Genomic DNA, 18,583 nt, shown 5'->3' on the forward strand with positions numbered 1-18,583 from the left:
CTTATCTGGTTCCGTGGAACATAGGACAAGATTCTATCGTTCGTAGAATATCGGGAATCGAGTAGATCGACGTTTAACTTTTCACGATGGGCGCGAGGCGAAGTAATTTCGTCCCGGTTGTCCCGTTCACCGTGTTAACAGCTTTCGATAAATGTCCCGTCTTTGTTGGCTCGTCCGGCTCGTTTTATGCCCGTCGATTCGTCAGCGAAACACGCTTTTACCCGCGAACAGATCGAAACTGCTTTTATCGAGTCACATTTTACAACCGAAAAACCGATCTGCCCAGTATCCTCGCTATCTTCTCTCTTAATACTTTCTGATCAATACCTGTCCTAAACTCTAGAACGTAGACTCTTTCGAATCTAGAATAGAATCTAGAATGGGAAATAAACAAGTTTTATGGAGTTTTCGATGAATTGTTATCAAATGTTAACGATAATGATTTTACATTGATAATATTGGTAATATTTCGACTTTTAAAGTTCAGACGTAACGATATGAAAGCCTGCAAAGTTTAAACATCGCGATATCATCATTTACGAATTCTAAGGTAAACTCTAAGCACGGTAACGAGATGATCTTTAAACTCTAAGGATGCGATCAAACTGCAAAGATAGTAACAAGAAACTGTTATTAAAATATTCTCGCTGGATCGCTTCTGCTATTATCTTCAAAATATTCTGCCTTCTAATTATTTCATCAGTACCTTACTTTTGCAATATTCTTGATACAATGATACAATATATAATAATTTAGTCGAAATATCCTATTCAAATAATAATTCAAATAATACTACCATATAATATGATATAATATAATAATAGTAAATTAAATTAAGATCTACATCAATAGGCTGAATTTCTCGTAACAACGTTAACTGTGTTTCATTAGTTCTGTGTTTCGTGTTACTCTTAATAAGTAAAAATCTAAATATAGTAGTAGAAGAATTTTCTTATGCATGACAGTACAGACAAGCGGTTCGCATAAATAAAGATGTATCCCACGAGGGTACGTTTTGTACATTCTTAGCAAGATAGCACACATATTATGCATTCAGGCAAGCAAACGGCTAAAACTATAACAACAGGCAAATCGAATTTCTTGAGCCCTAACAGCCGTAATGGGAAAAGAGCGAAGCAACAAATATAACAGAATAAAACAGAAAACAAAAGTTGAGTATTTCATCGTATATATTCCCTATATTAAAAACATTCTATTGTTTATTTAGAGTAATAATTACAAACTAAATTTGATATGAGGACTTTTCTCATTTACATGCTCGGCTGCTGTCTCTTTTCAAGGAATTTTAACCTAACAAATAAAAGAAGAAGCTGCAAAGAATAGATAAGAAATTTTCAACCGGATGTTATCCTTAAGCAGTATAAAGTATAAAAAATGTTAATATCTTATTACATTTCTCTCACAAATTCCTAAAAACGTACATACCCACGTACCTCCTTCCCAAAGATTTTAATCTGGCAAGTAAAAAGGAGAAATTACGAAAATAAAAATTTCCCCCAACTCCTTAAATTTTATTAAAAGAAGTAAGGGATAGAAAACAAAAATTTCTAAATTAAAAGCGTCCTAATCCTATGTGCAGCCATTTCTCTCAGAATAAAGATCCTAAAAGATCCTAACCATATATAAAGAAAATTAGAACGGTAGAAAATTGCTACATAAGAAATTAACTAACCGCAGGTTTTTCTCGTATATCTCCAAAAATCTTAATCTGGTAAGCGAAGGAGAAGAAATTATGAAAACAAAAATTTCTTGGTCCTTTAAACTTTATACACTCTACGCGTCTCTAAAAATCTCAACCGTGAAAAGAAAAGATAGAGATCTCTAAATTAAAAGCTTAAAAGCTTCCTAATCCTATATACATTTCTCTTGGCGATCCCTAAAAAAAACCCTAACCAAGCTGGAAGAAAATTAGAAAGAAAAAGGAGTGCTACGTAAGAAGGTGACCCCAGTTTTCCACAAATACTGCTACAAAATCTTCGCAAAACCAATTTCCATTTCGCCCTATCCATCAAATTCCCCCTCGTCTATAAATTCATCCTCGACTGTCTTTATCTCGCGAAACAAGGATACTCGCGTGAAAGAAGCGTCTCCGGAGTCGATCCGACGCAAAGGACGAGTCTGTCGATTCGTCAGTGAAATTCGCTTTTACTCGTCGTAAAGGCGCAGGCGTCACTCGCGCATAGATAATTCATAACGACGAAGCCGGCCTATAGTTGTCGTATTCCAGCACGCAGTTTCCTTCCAGCGACCCTTCTCCGCCTTTATTTTCCTTTTTCCTCGTTTCTTCGTCCTCTTTTCTGTTTTATTTCCCTCGCCTTCCTCCACAGTCAAGGAGAATCTCGCAGCTCTCGGATCTTTTAACGTAATTGGTTGCCGGTTTGCGCGAGAAATTATGAGTTTTCCTCCTTTCCCGCAAGAATATTGTTATTATTCCTGACTTTTGCGAGGGAAACGAGATTCCCTGGATACACGAAGCATCGCTGTCTCGAGGTTCTTTGAACGTGGACTCGATAAAAGTGGTGGTTCGAAGAAAGAGAGGAATTTCTGGAGATTCTTTAGATTTTCGTGCCAATCGCGTAGGCCATTAGCGGATAATGGTATTTTTGGGAATGCTGTCTGCGAGATTTAAGTAAAGGAGAATAATTATTTTCGAATTTTCCAAAATTTACTATTATAACGTGCCATTTTAGGCTTCCAAACTCTAGCGAACTAAAATCGTTTATTTATTTTAATATCGCTTTCCGTTCTTAACTGTTAAAGTTAGCAATTTAAACGCATTGACAGAAAAAGATTTTGCTGAAAAATAAATTAAACGTTGTATAAGTTTTATAAGAATTCTATATAGTTATATAAAATATATGTGAAAATTGTAATCGTTACAATTCCCAAAAATTAAATCCTAAAAAATATCGAATATGAAGTATATTGATATCTGAAATATCGAAAAGAAGAAAGAAATACACAAGTTTCTATAAAGAAAGTTTTCAAAGGGTAGGCCAAATTTTCTATGAATATAAAGATACCATAAAATGTAAAAAGTTCGAAGTGAGTCGAATATTTGCAGAGAATTAAATATTTTACAATACAAATAGGGTATATTTATTTTCTATGTTATTTTCAACGATACTCGAATTTTCCTAGATTGCCACTTAATCCGAACAACTTCTATTCGAAATAGTTATCGAAATAACGCATGTGTAAAGAGTTACGGAGGGAATATATAGGTCCCGGTCATAGCGGTTCGAAACGTGTCTGACAATAGACGATCCATTTTCCCTTGCACTGTTACATTTCGCTTCTCCGTCGTGCTTCTTTGTTCGGGTCAATCATTCCCTCCGCTATATTTAGCTGTATCCTCTTAATACATCGATGCATTATTTTGAAGACTGTACCGAATAAAAGTCACTTGGATTAATGAAAGCACCGTCAACAGAGCTTCTATTTCAAATCCTCAAACGTTATCGCCCGTTTATTCCATTTCGAAGAATAACTTATTCTCCCTCTTTGTATGTAAAATCGCCGAGCTTTTTACACGATGAAACGTAAAAAACGAAGAGAAATATCATTCGTATCCTTTCACAAAAACTTCCGCAAGTATTCCTGTTTACGTGATTTATTTTATATCAACGTAGGATATATATTTTTGTAGACTAAATTATTATGCAATGATGTATAAGAAATTCTTTTCCAATTTGATATATTTCAGGAGTCCCAACTATCACTGGCCGTTGTTATGTTCAATCATAGAGTTCGAGTATCGTTCCTTATTTGAAACATCTCTTAGTAATATCTAACAATTTTCTCCACAGCGGAAAATTTATAATAGAGTAGTAATTTTATGATATTCTACATACTACTTTGCGATATAAACGTGATTTAATATTTCTTCTGATGCGGAATATTTTACAACAACAAATAGAGACTTTGCTCTGCTTCGGCTACTTTACGAGATCCAAAAATATTTCTTTCTAAACATCCATTTATTTGAACTAAACTTTCGCCAATGTTGCGGTCAAACGAACTCTTGTCTATAAAAATTGTTATCTATCTAAACGTCAATTTCTATCGTATAAACAAAAAATTATAGCAAGCAGAAGCAAGAAATTACCATCGTGTGAATTCCAGTTATACAAACTATTTGTCTTTCGTACTCTTTAGAATTTTTAGTCGATGAAACAAATTTCTCTACAAGTTGCATTTCTTCAGTTCTATCCAATCGAAATACGAAATTCCATAAAAATTCGCAGTCAAGATACGAATAGTATCCCTATAACCCTACGCAGTGGACCTTCCATGTCGGATTCGATTCGGATTTATAAGTGCATATTCAAGTTGATCCCATGACTACATCTCACGTAAATATTGTACATATCTACGTGTCTTTCCCTTCTTCAACACCAGTTTACCGGAAGTTCGAGGCTCTTGAAGTTTTGAAACATCTCAACTTGACCTGATTGCCTGTTGCGTGTTGCCATGCCTTATTCCATCCATCTATTTCACCAACCCTTTCTCACCCTCTCTGTCTTCCCCATCCTGCAACATTTCGAGAGACTTTTAACACTTCTCAATCCTTCTCACTCCGCGAGATCGTTAAATCTTTCAAGATGCTCCTCGATCGATCGACAACAGCGAAGAGCAAACGTTTCGATGGGCCAGGCATTAAGATTCCTCATCCACGGGATCCAGCCGTATCTTTCGTCTTATTTATTTACGCTACTCCATTAACGGTGGACGAGCTTTCCACGAGCATTCGACGTCTCATCAATTCGAAATAATCGATCGATTCCGAAGAATTCGTCGAATGTCGATGCCGGTAGGAAAAAGACGGCTAATCGGATATTTCAAATTCTCCGTTTTATTTTATTTTCTTCGATATAGGGAAGAAAGAATTTTCATGGAAGTAAGGAATGCTAGAGGAATTGTATAATAAATAGTTGGTATAGCGTGCTACGAGTTATAGAATTTTAAGAATAGTATGAAAATAGTTTGCCGATTGTGGAAAATTCCAAAAATCGTGGATCGATCATTTAAAAGTTTAATACATGCGATAGTTATCAAAAATACTTCTACGTATTTTTATTAAGAGTTTCTTCTCATCTCGGCTTCTGCGTTTTATTTTCATAGCGTTAAATCGTTCTCGTCGTATGAAAGTACTTTAACGCTATACTATATCGATCTTTGTAGACTGCGGAATCTTTCTGCACGTAATACGATAACTAATAGCGACTAATTCCATCATCCACAAACCACCGTTTATCAGAAGAAGAAAAAAAATCCTAAAGACAAGGGTGAAACCATGGAAGAAGTAAAGCGACTCGTTTCGAAAACGAAGTTTGTCAGAAAGCCTATTTACGTTCGCGATTCTCACAGTTTCCACCTTAATTACAACCGACGTTGTTCGTCCCTTAATGAGAACAAAGAGCAGGCTGAATATTGAATTTCTGGCCAGGCATTTTTCCCGACTGAACGAAAATCCTCTTACGGCTTTCACGGGCGGGTATCGCGCGCGTAAAGCGCGGACTCTTCATTACGCCATTGTTCGTCGCGTGGTCGCTCGTTGTTTTTCTTTTTTCCACCCCTCTTTTCCCACGCTTTCATCCCTTTTTCTACCTTTTGTCCTGCCACCCTTTCTTTTCTCCCCTACTATCTCCCTCTCTCTCTTTTTTCATGACCAAAAAATCGTCGGCCGAGCCTTAACCGCTTTGAAAGTGCGACGAGAATCGCGACCGAAAGTTACGTTACAAAAATCCTGCAACCTGCGAAGAAAAATATTGTACGCCTATAATCATCTTTCTGTTTTCCTCATTTTTCAGTTTTTCCGTGGCTAGATGATTTCTATGTGGCGTTTAAATTTCCGCCGGGATAAACTAAAGAGGGTTTAGAAGAATTTAATCCTCGGTATTTAATCTTATAAAATTAAGTTAAGATTAGATGGAAGATTAGATAGAAGATTAAATTGAAAAATACTCGTAGAAAGCGCTGTAAGTGCCAAAGTTGGAAAATTTTACGCCTTTACCGGGAAATGTTCTCCTTAACAATGAGAATACAGAATGTAGTACAGAACTTAAGTGCAATTTACCTTCTTAAATATTTATTAATAATGTTAGAAGATGGTGTCGTTGGTATGTCGATCGCCAGATAGCCAAGCGCCAAGGAACATTTTTGGCGCAAAATTTTAATTCGAGAGATTTATTCGAGCTTTATATAGATTTCGTAGAAAAATGACCGTAGCGTGTATTAGTTTGCAACCAAAATTGCATATTTTGACCACGGTCACGTAATATTTAAATATTTCGAAATATTCGAACGTTGAAAATCCGTTTGTCCTATTCGTTTTAAAAATACGTGCAACGTTTAAACCAATCAGGAACCCTTAAATATTCCATTGTATGTATTTGTACTAACAATTTCAATCCCTACTAAAAAAAAAAGAATTTATTCGATCTATTTTGATGCGTGGCTAAATAAAACAGCCTAAAAGACACATTCGAGTTTTATTTTCCATCGTTCCGAGGGCTGACGATCGCGAAACGAACCCCTCGAATCTAAGTTTCGTGTCGCAAACCTCCATCTTCGTCTCCAATATCCTTCAAGAACTTTCCTTTCGTTCTCGAAATAATTCTCTTGAAACACCTCCATAAAGAAAATTCCCAGTAAAATCAAGAAGTTAATCGACGAAGGGAACATTATTTCGAAGCGCTACCGCGAACACAGTTTCGACGACGCAAGGAAATGAGGAAAGTTACGATCCGACGGGGAGGGTGGTTCGGTTGGAATAAAGTAGGGTGGTCAGAATGGAAAACCGTGTCGTTCGAAAATATTTTCTCGCGGCGTTTTATCGAGTTTCTACCATTCTTTCCGTTCGAATGCGCTCGCCGTGAAAGGCGTCGCCAAAGGTGGATGTTACGCGAGAACCTAGCCTCGGAACGTTCAAAAGTTAAGGGCAGGTCTATATATCGCGTGATACGTTGGAAATCCTATCGTATCGCTGGGCTGTCTGCGACCGAAAACTTCCGGACGGCGCAAACTACCCCCTCCTGATCCCTCTTAATTTATTTATACAGGGCGTCCCATAAATTTTTCCGCACAAACTTTCCCGACCCTGTCTTTTACGAGTAAAAATAAAACGAACTGGTCGGATATAAATATTCGTGAATTCATTATTAAACCATTCGTCCTAATCGCTTCTATGTATAGGTACTACTCGTTTCTAGACGCGTTTTTAATTTGCTTTTTGCTTATTCTTTAGGATAAAATGTGCGGATTAGTGGGGGAAATTTGGATTTTATTGAAATGGAATAAATTTTGTTTCGGGAATATTACAGTAATGATATTGATAGCAATAATGATAGTAATAACAATGATGACGATCTGTTCAGGAGCTGTTAGATGAATAGGCCCTGTATTCTGTATTTTCAAAGACATAAATGTACGTTTTTTAAGTCGTGCCACTATCAATGCCAAATTGGTCTTTACCAATAATACTATCGAAGAAAATTGTATTCGAGATTTTAGATTACAATTTTATATACCATGCATATTCTGTTTAAATCTTAATGTTAACAGAATACCTTTCTGTATAAATAAAACTTAACTCACCTATCTACACTAAACTTGGCGAATTCAATGCACCTAGGCGAGGGAAACAAATGGGACTCGACTTACCTAGCAAAAAGATAAACCGGATAGTCTTGGGATTTAATCCTCCGTCATCTGTTACTCCGGAACATTCAAGAAACAACTAGCCATTTTTCTTGTTAACTTCCGGCGCACCGCTACAAGTAAACAAATAAATTAATCGATTAACGAATTTAGAAAAATATTTAGTCGATCGAAGGAAAGGATATCGCAAGTAAATGTGCATTTCACGTAGCAATGAAATCGTGAAATTTTCTAATCGGTACATCGTCCAGTCAGAACGTGCATTTGCATGAGATTTTGGCAAAAAGTATTCATAAATACGTACAAAATACATTCATTTATTCGATAATATAGAATGCTACTGATAGAACTTTAAATTTCGTTGCACGTGAATCCGTTTATACCAATTTTAGTGTACAATTAATACGCACATATATGTATACATTATAACAAATGTATACATTTACTAAAGTAATGCATTCATTGTAACGCGTATAAATATGAACGCGTGCTTCACACGTTACAAATAGATATATAACAGTTATCAGGATGTTAAACGATATAAGAACTCTTACACTATAATATTTAATGTTTAAAAAATCTGTGAGCCGATTGAAACGCACCTGTTGAAATCGTTCGAAAAACAGTATTCTGTCAGAAGAATTCGTTACCCAATATTTCCACGTGTCAATCTTTCCCCATCATCCATCATAAAATGAACACGAAAGACAAAAGTCGAGTATCAGTTCGCTGTAAATTCCTCTAAAGCTTCGCCAACCCTCTTCTGTCTTATCATCAACATCAACACACTAAACACCAACCAACCAAACCATTCCCACTCAGAGATGCTTCCAAACAAGAGACAATCCAAAACGACGAAGAACCTAGAACGATTAATCGTAAGAGGTGGTAACAATGGCGCTATATAACTGGCGATCGTAATCATGGAGCAATTTAATCAGTCGCGAGAGAGGAGTAAATAATAGGCGGCTACGGAAGTTCTTTCGGTTTTCAGATCGTTTATCACAGACAATAGCACTGTCTTTTTCGAGTAAATTACGATTAGACCGTGGATTTGTATACACTTTTGTTGTATAATTGTTGCATAATTGTATAATTTAAATGAAAGAAATTAAAGAAAAGAAAGAATTAAAGAATGTATAAAATTTCCAAAGTACAATACATAAAAATATGTAAAACCTCCAAAGTATAAATATGCAAAAATATATAAAATTTCAAGGTAGCATGTTTCTAGCTAGAAATACGCAGAACTATGTAAACCTGCTCGCAATGCCGTAAAGCAAGCAATAAAATATACTGCTATATGAAATTTCTAAAGAATTTCTTTCTCGTTACAGTATCTGGAGGGTGAAATAAATCTCCGCCGAATTTCTATTTGTTTAGGAGGATTGTTCGATAGAATCGAGAATCAACGATTCTTTACAATAATGAAAATGTATTAATCACGTGGGAAACATATGAGAAAGAACGGTGCAATTAAATGAACAATACATATATATATATCCTATATACATAAACACATTATTTACATAGAAAATGAATGGAAATATCGAAAACATTCTTAATCTTTTTAAATTAGCAGAGCATTTGCACCCGCAATAAATCGCTGTAGTCTCGATAGACTAAAATAATCACGTTGTATAAATAAATAAATACATTCGGTAAAAATAATAAACACCGGTGCACCCGTGGATAATTTTCGCTAGAGTAATAGCAAGATAAAACTGTTGGTATTTGTAATTATCGTTTAAGAAACGAGAAAATAAAGGATGGATAAGAGATAAGGATGAAGAGAGGAAGAGATTAGAAGAAGGAAGGCATAGAAGCAGGCTTTTTATCCTCGGAGCGGCACGCTGCAAGAGCTTCTCGTTCGCAAATGAGGTACGAGCGTCGAGATAAGGGTGGAAAAGCCGCGGGCCAACAGGGTCGAGCGTACACGCGAATAAAGGGCGATCAAACGCGATAAAAACTCGCCTCGAGAACCGATAAGCCCTAATTGAATGTTCCCTCTCGATTTTAGCCGGGCCGTAAAGCCGGAAACTTTAGGCGTGCCCGAACGATAACCCTGCCAAACCCTGTTCACCTCGACACGCGCCACCGCGACTCCCTTTTTTTCAACCGCAACTCAGTTCAATAAGAGAAGGTTAAGGGATGATCGGTTATAAACGAAAGATTAGGAACTTTCGAGAAAGCAGTGGATCCGAGGAGCGCAGTTAAGACTAAAAATAGCACGTTAGACGAAATGAATGATTTTTAAATTCCTTTGAACAGCTTCTGATTATGGAATTATTAAGACTGAAGTTAACAAATCAGACAGGACGAATGGATTGTACAATACATTCCTCTAAAACGTCTACGGTTTGCGACTTTGGAATTATTAAAACTGCAAATGACGAATAATTTTTACACTCCTTTAAGGATGCCTTTGGACTATCGATATAAGTATATCTTCGATATTTAAAGGTCTTCGATTAAAAGTACCAATATGTATTGCAAATACAATATTTATCGGTGAACTGCAATTTCGTTGAGAATTTTGAAATATCGATAATATTATTTTATATTTGTACATTATAGATTGGTACATTCGTCTAAAGGTACTAGAATTTTTTATTTTGGAATTATTAAGAACATGCAGGTGTTTTTTTAATAATATTAATGTGTACTTTTATCGAAAAATGTGTAAAAATGAATATTGACTTGTATTAAAACGGGGAACACGAATACTTATTTTCATCGTCGTTTTAATTTTTATATAAGGAAATATGGAAATATTTAGTTGCGTTAAGTAAAATACATAAAATATAATGCAATTGCGTAAATGCATCTTCAGAAGCACATTACTCGAAACAAGATGACTTTAGATTGCACCATCCACAATGAGAATAATCAGTCTAGAGAAGTTTACGGCTTACGCTTTACACCGTATACAAATTGAGTGATATTCGCTTCATAGCGATAGAATTGCAAAACTTCGCCACGTGTATAAGTAGTATCGAGAAACTGCCTCTGGCCGCTATAATACTAGGAAATTTTTACTTATCGCTTCTTTTACATTCAACTTCATAGAAATTTAAATTTCCACTGAACTTTTACCGAATAACAAATAAGTTTTCAAATTGAATAACTTTAAGCTAGCCTGATTTTAATTCCAGTAATATTTGAAAGATATTACTCCACGTAGACGTATACGTGTGTTAAAATTTAATGTACTTTTAAAGAGATTGTTAACTTATCGATTTTGAATTTTGCATATTGATGTATCAATATCATAATCGTAAGTTTTCCGATTTATTATCTTTCTATTTCTTCAATTCCTTAGCCGAAAGTTTCGTCCTTTTCGTGATCCTATCCCCATTAGCGTAGTTCCTCAATCTCGCAACACTTTCCTTCGCAACATTTATTTTCTCGAACATAAATATTATAATCTTCGTAACCACCCTCATATTTCCACTCTTTCAATTACAGAAATATTACGATTCTTTTCCTATTTCCATTTTGCTAGTCACAAATTTCATAATCACGACTCTTTCCATTTCTTCATTTCCTCAATTTCAAAATTCGTTCCCTTTTTATAGCGGCTCGATGACAAACTTTGAAACAGTTTCCCTTTCCAGCTTCGCAACTACTTCGTAATTTTCATAATCTTTCCCACCGTCCTACTTTGTCAATCAGAAACTTCACAATTTTTCCTCGATCAGAAACTTTCCAATTTCTTCTCAATCAGAACTTTCATAATTTTTGCAACACTCTCTATTTTCTCTTCTTTCAATGCCAAATTTCGCGATCTCTACAATCTTATCTTACCTTCTTAATCATAAATTCGTTGATTGCAATCCTTCTTCTTTTTTATCTTCAATATCAATTATAAACTTCACAATTTTTCCACCTTCTCAATCACTGAAATCAGTGCAGTTTCCCCAGCGTATCGATCATAAATTTCATAATTCACGCAATTCTGCCCATTTTGTCCACTTCCTTAATCTCTCTTGATCTAAAAATTACGTCTACGTATCATTATTTACAAAAATGCAAAACCACTACATACCATTCACAAAACTCACCCTACGTACTATTTTACACTCTCTTCGACCACTAACATCAAGGGGAATCTATAAAAAGAGACGGAAGACAGTCTGACACTCGAGTAGAACCACTCGAAACCACGAATAAGAAAAGATTGAACGTCACAAAAATATTGACAACAGTCAGAAGTAGGGATTATAGGATAATCCATGTGTAAGAATAGACGTCGACCATCAACGTCACGATGTTCCTTTAGAAACATGAAGAATCAGGGCACGGATAAAGAAAGAGGGAGACAGAAACTCGAGTGGGACGCGTATGCACGAATTAAAGAGCAACGTTCATTAGTATCGCGACAGACTGTGAAACGACCGAGCTATTAGACGCTTTTGATAATTAAGAGACCACCTCTAACATCGATAATTGCTGCCATTAGTTCCAGCAACAACAAAGAACGAAATAAATCCATTTAAATATAAAACATCTAAAACTTCATAAGACAACCCTTAACTATTATTCATGCAGCTATTGCTTCGCTATAACTTCAAAATAATATTTAATCGTTATTAGCATAGTCTTTTTTATTACAAAATTTAACTATTAATCATTACTCCACAAAATAAAATTTAATTATTACTCGCATAGGCTACACTATTATAAAATTCAACTATATTGGCTGTTACCTCACAAAACAACCATTAACTATTACTGATACAAGTTTCGTTATTACAAGTTTTAACTATTAACTATTATTTTACAAGATAAACTTCGTCACTATCAGCTATAAAACGATCAATTTGTAATTTTTTACGGGAACTTTGTAGATTTATAACGTAGTTTGGAAATATCAATTCAATCCATTCTATTCTATTCCTATTAAAATATATATATAAAGGTCTTGTCCCTTCCTTGCATTAAGTATTCTTTCATATATCTTTCATTTTATTTTCTCTGAAACAAATTTCATACTTTAGTGATTGATAGTTGTAACGTTAATGGATAAAGTAGTTATTATCGACAAAAAAGGAGTTAACTATGTAAATGCAATAATAAAAATAAAATAATCTACCGCATCTTTTATCGATAAAGGATACATAAATGAAAAGCTTTGATGCAAAAAGAGATTTACGGTCGAGCTAGAAATAGACGAAATCGTTCGGGAAAATCGAGTGAGGTTGCAGAGCGAATGGATAGAATTGAGACCGTGGTAAAACGTTGGAGAAGAAACGTTAGTCGGAAGAGAGAGTCCAATGGTATTTCGCCTTAACCCCGCCTCGCCGCTTTTTCTCTCGACTTCCGGCCTGTCCTCCAACTCGAAACACTTGATAAGAAAATAGAATTTCTCGGTGTAAATTGATTAAAGCGGCTTTCACACGGCATAGTAATGTTTTCAAATAGCTCAGATTGCTGTTAACTAATTCGATCTTCATCTGAATAACTACTATTGATAGAAACGTTATAGTGAGCTTGGTATGTACAAGATTATATACTTGGTATATGCAAGATTTATCTTGCTAGGATTTTGGAATTTTTATATTTCAATTTTACTTAAAAAGAAATCTTCGACTACTTATTAATAGTAATAATTTATAGACCATGACAACTCCGATGCTCATAATCGTAATTAACAAAGCACTCTAATCTTATTCTTAAAAATCTTATAGAGTTCTCAAGATCTCTTAGAATTCTTACAAATTCGAATTGATTAATTTAAAAAGGGAGAAAAACAAAACCCCGAAGAATCTAATAATTTATATAAAAAGATCTTCAATAATTTACTAACGTATAACGATAAGTTACAAACCAATAAACTCCTGAAAACTTCCTAAACTCCCTCGAAACTAAAATAAAGAAGAAAAATTTCCACAATGCTAATAACTGAAACCACGTAGTTCAAGATATCGCGAACCGAGTAACTACTAACTATTAAGTTTCGTATTCCCGCGACATCCTCCAGCCATAGGAGCACAGAAACTCTTTCAAATTTTATTTTACGACTACCATCTGAAATTTCAACCGACTTGTAATTTGAATATTCTATCATAAGGATAGTCAAACTCGACATTGGAATGCTGGCACCTATTCATCTACAAGGAGTTTTCACTAGGATATATAAGGAGTGTGTGTGTGTGTGGGTGCGTGCATGTGTGTAATTGACGTTAAGAAAGCAGATTAGGTACAAGGTAAACGTAACTGTTATTCGTCTAGCAGAGATTCAGTCGACACGACAAGCAGATAGTTACGAGCTCGTTATCTCGCGCGAGCAGACGCATTTAATTCGAGACACTTGAACTTTTCTCGCGAACACGAGAATTGCCAAGCTCGTTTTTCCAACTGCACGACGAATATTCGCTCCGCCCGGTTGGAAGAAGTGGACGGTACCTCGAAACAGAAAATATGGACGAGACCTTGGCTGATGAACATACATATGTATGTGCAATGTGCATGTATGAGGTCTGATTTGCAAGGGAAATGTTGAATTGATTTGGCGAGAAGAAAGTACAAGACCGTCGCTTATTTTACATTCTGAAATTTTAAAGTGAAAAGTGACATTTACTGGAACTAATAATTCTGGAATTTTTTGATTAAAATTACTCCCAGTTCTGAGAGCTGTTCTCATTCCGTAACTATAAATGGCGATGACTAATATAAAAGAAATATAGATCAAATAGGTATTTTTGTTTTAACTACTTCTTCCAAAATCCTAGAAATCCTCCCATTAAAAATTCGAAATATCCTAGGCGCTAGATTCCAAAATTCCAAGATTCCAAACCCTAAACTTTCAGCCCTAATTATTATCTACATCCAGCTAATCTCAAAAAATCCTGAATCTTAAAACACTCAGCGCTTTAAAAATCTTCTAACAGTTTTATAAATTCCAAATGTCACATTTCAAACATGTTAAATGCTAAAAGCTCCACAAATTCCAAAGATTTCAAACTGTGAACTCTCTACCAAAATACCAATCTACATGCAACTAAACCTCCAATCAAAGGTCATCGCACCTTAGTTTACGCTCTTCTAATGCGAATCTACATCCAGTACGAACAATCTGCCTAAACTGTAGCATCCACCCATCACGAACCTGGAGAAACAGAGAGAAAGAAAAAGAGAGAGAAACGAAGATGTTTCAAGTCAGGCTTGATTAAAAGGCATCTCTATAAATCTGCTGGCCGGCAAGCGGAACCGTAAAGGGTCCTTTAAACGACTTATTGGTTCTCGACCTATTTCCTTAAAGGTTTCCGTGACTTTCCGGCTCGTCCCTCTCCCATTATACGCTCGAAAAGCCTTCTCTTCTTTGCAGACCACGCCACATCGAGTCTGGACATCCTCTAATTGACGATCCAGTCCCACAAGGAACGAAAAATTTCAGCCTTTCTACGGGGATCATGCTACCTTCTCGCGTCCCAAGCTTTTCGTTAACGCGACACGTTCCTTTTCTACCCTTTTTCTAGCCTCCTCTTAGAGAGTTCTAGATCTCTCCCTTTCTCTGTCTGTCTGTCTGTCTCTCTCTTTCTCTCTTTTTCTCAGCGGAAATTCGGTCCAACGTCTCTTTGTGTCCCTCACTCTACCCCAGAGGCTGCAGACTCCCACGCCTCTAGCTGCTCGGGCTATCGATTGCGAGCTGCCAGGGCCACGAAGACCCCTGGCTTGGCTTCGTTGTGCTAACTCGTTACGCGGTGTTACCGCGTGTCCCGATTATACTCTGGCAGAACCGGAACAGACGGTGTGTCTGCACCCACAGTGCGATACGTGTATACGTATACGTAACGAGCATTCACTATCATTCTTTTGAGTTTTGTGTTTCGACGGTTTTCGACTTTTCTTTGTGGCCATATGAAGTAGATTTTTTTAGTTTGACCGTGATGATGAGTAGACCTACAGATGTTTACGCAATTTACATTTTTATGAAAATAATTAAAAAAATGAGATCTAAATAGAAATTTGCTTCATCTACTAAATATCATGATAAGCGATTTACTTTGAATATTTTATATAATATTTTTGCATATTATACGCATTCCGTGTTTTTCGGAATTTTTAATTTGTGAGCACAAACATACGTTCAGAAATATCAGAATACTTTTAGAAAGTGAGGTAATAACTGTATTACAAAATCTAAAAACGTCATTATATCAGTAGGAGAATAATATATCCAAATAACGATTCAAATTCAGAGATCATGCAACAGAAAAGGAGCTAATAGATAAAGATAATTAGTCCATCTATTCTCCTTGCCATAAACCAACCTCTCGTTTGTTCCTCTGCCATCATCATCGTTTAATTTTTCCTTTCTTCCTTCCATCATTCCCGTAACACCTTATCGTGGCATCTACAGCTCATTTTGTATCTACTTTTTCATGCCAACTTCCTGCTTTCCGCGTACCGCCGCTCGTTATCTCCACCAGAGGCCCAATCCACGCAAACGTTTCTCCTCGTTGCTGGTCGATTCGTCTGTGTCCGCTCGCTCTTTCCCCTCGTACGATATCAAAACATCTTCACGAATGCATAACGCATAATCCTGATCGAATAGGTCGGCTCGAGAGATAAACTGAAACGCAGAGGGACAAAATTTAATTTTACAGGTCCGCGTAATTGAACAAAGCAGCTTTAAATCGATTAATGTAGAAAAAGAAAGAAAAACGGGAAAGTCTGATAACATCTTCGACTGGTCAGGAAATCTTCGACTACTTACTAAAGATACTAATTTAAAAATCAATAAATTGCTAAAATTTGAATTTAACAAAATTTGTTAAAATTTTCTAACGCTTCAATCAATCAAACGAAGAGACTGATGATATGTATAATTAATAATAAAATACGTATAGTAATCGGCCTAGTTGCGTGGAACATCCTGTACGATAACAGGAGAGGACAAATAAACGAAATTTCTGCATGCATCGCTGTATTCTCGGTTAGAGACCGCGAACTTTGGAAGGTGCTCTGGAAATCGGAGAATTTCGATATGAATTTCATGTTGTAACAGAATTTGAAACGAAATTTGCGAGGAAAATCCGACGTTGCTTCCAAAGTGTTCTCGTGCAAACAGTTTCGATATTTGAATAAATTACTAGTGGCTGTTCGGAAACGCGTAGAAAGGTTTCGTGAAGTTTGGCTATGCACTGCGAATACACGATTTGTCTATGCAAATTTGTATGGAATTATTGACCTGTTATAGGATGCTTACTGCAGAAAGTATAATTTCACAGAGAAATGTATAATTAATTAGACAAATTCCAATAGAGGCATGGGATTTAAACAATTTTCAAAATTATATGTTATTATTAAATACAATGACTAATCTCCTCTAAAAAAATTTAATACAATTAATAGAATTTATTCTACTTAAATTACTCTACTTCGTACACTTATTATTACTGCAAGTATTTGTGTATACTGTATAGTTATATGTTCGAAGTTACGCGACTACAGTCACAATTACAGCCACCCCTCGATTTAGATACATCTTCCCGATTTACATCGCTTGCACTAAAGACGCAAAAACCATTTGTTCTAACAATCAAATTCATATTCCCGTGCTCGATTCACTTTATGTTTTTTAAGATACGTTACATTCTCAAAGTATCGCCAAGCGTTGTCTCTTGTTGATAATCAATGAAATAATAATCAATAATGCAATTAATCTAAACCGCTGTTCACTATGTTAATATATGTGTATAAATTATAACGAAGTGTTAAGATATGTGTATACGTATATAACATATATAAGTAAATATGTATATACATATGTATGTGTAATGACTAGTCAATATCAGTTAATATCAAGTAACTATTACTTCAGACCCAATTAATATACGAGTGCGAGGGGTTACTATATTTATAATATAGAACATAGGAATGTATTAATATAGTAATATAAGAGAATTGTACAGTAGTATAAACCAATATAAAGTTCCTTACTTAGTACGTTCGATTTCTGATGCTCTCATAACCTCTATTGTGGTACGATCGACTACATCACGGGGGAGCTATTGCTTAGACGCGATTCACTTGGATTATCTCCGGCGTGTTAATTAGTTACGCGCGTTAGAGCTGTGTCGATTGTAGCGCTGGGCTTGCAGCATCAATTCCAATTAAACTGGCCTATCCCCAGAGGATTGCGATTCCTTCGCGTTTACCACCTGACAACAGATGCTCGGACCGATCGCATAGTTGCATCTTGCATCTCGAATAGCTCGAGAATGTTACAGGAAATGGTTACGCCATCTGCGATAAAGGAAATCGAGCGTAGAACGAAATATCGACTCTTATGTAGCTATGGTATAGCTATTTACTTCAATGTTGTTTATTATCTCACGTTTGAAATTTGCATAAAGTGTTAATAAAGGAGGTAGAAGAAATTCTTGGAAATAGGTAACCGATTCTATTAATTCTTATCCTTGCACAATCAAATTACAGATATGATATGAATAGTTAATGAATACTACAAGTATGGTATAATCTATATATATATCTCAAAAAGATAAGAATTTAAATTTTAAACTACACTTTTGGCAAATCTCACAAAATCCTTTTACCCATTACCAATTTATTAGTTTCTTACTTAATTATTTTTCTAAGCAATATTTTAATGTAATGTTTTATATTTTCCCCGCAGTCAATCTTCTATCTTCCGTAAAAAAAAATAATTTTTTAAGAACGTTTATTAATTTCTCAAGGATACTGCACCAAGGTAACTGCTCAAAATCTTTTCTTCGTCAGTTAACAATTTTCTTGTTTCTTTGAAAATCAATTTCTTGCTGTAATATATAATTTATCTTTTGAAAATTCTCTTTTCCTCGGAAGAGATTTTCAAATTTTTCTGAGAAATAATATCTTGACGTTTTTTATTCATTTCCTGATAACGTTATGA

At 35.5% G+C, this 18,583-nt stretch overlaps 1 protein-coding gene and 1 long non-coding RNA gene across 6 annotated transcripts in view; one reads left to right on the plus strand and one right to left on the minus strand.

The window, feature by feature from the left end:
• The window catches only part of LOC100749646 (potassium channel subfamily K member 18-like), a 32,638-nt gene that overhangs the window by 3,271 nt on the left and 10,784 nt on the right, over nt 1-18,583 (plus strand). The gene's annotated exons all lie outside the window — the stretch shown is intronic.
• Nucleotides 3,089-18,169, minus strand: LOC117151725. 2 transcript variants are annotated; one of them, XR_004461826.1, is made up of 4 exons: nt 17,632-18,169; nt 15,960-16,261; nt 7,687-7,796; nt 3,089-4,554 (listed from the first exon to the last, which is right to left on the minus strand). It is a non-coding gene; the product is annotated as an uncharacterized LOC117151725 (long non-coding RNA). The 2 variants fall into 2 exon arrangements; XR_004461825.1 differs by lacking the exon at nt 3,089-4,554 and having other exon boundaries at nt 7,492-7,796; nt 17,632-18,166.

Source organism: Bombus impatiens, unplaced genomic scaffold (genome assembly GCF_000188095.3).
Source record: "Bombus impatiens unplaced genomic scaffold, BIMP_2.2 scf_0382, whole genome shotgun sequence".
Taxonomy (NCBI): Eukaryota; Metazoa; Arthropoda; class Insecta; order Hymenoptera; family Apidae; genus Bombus; species Bombus impatiens.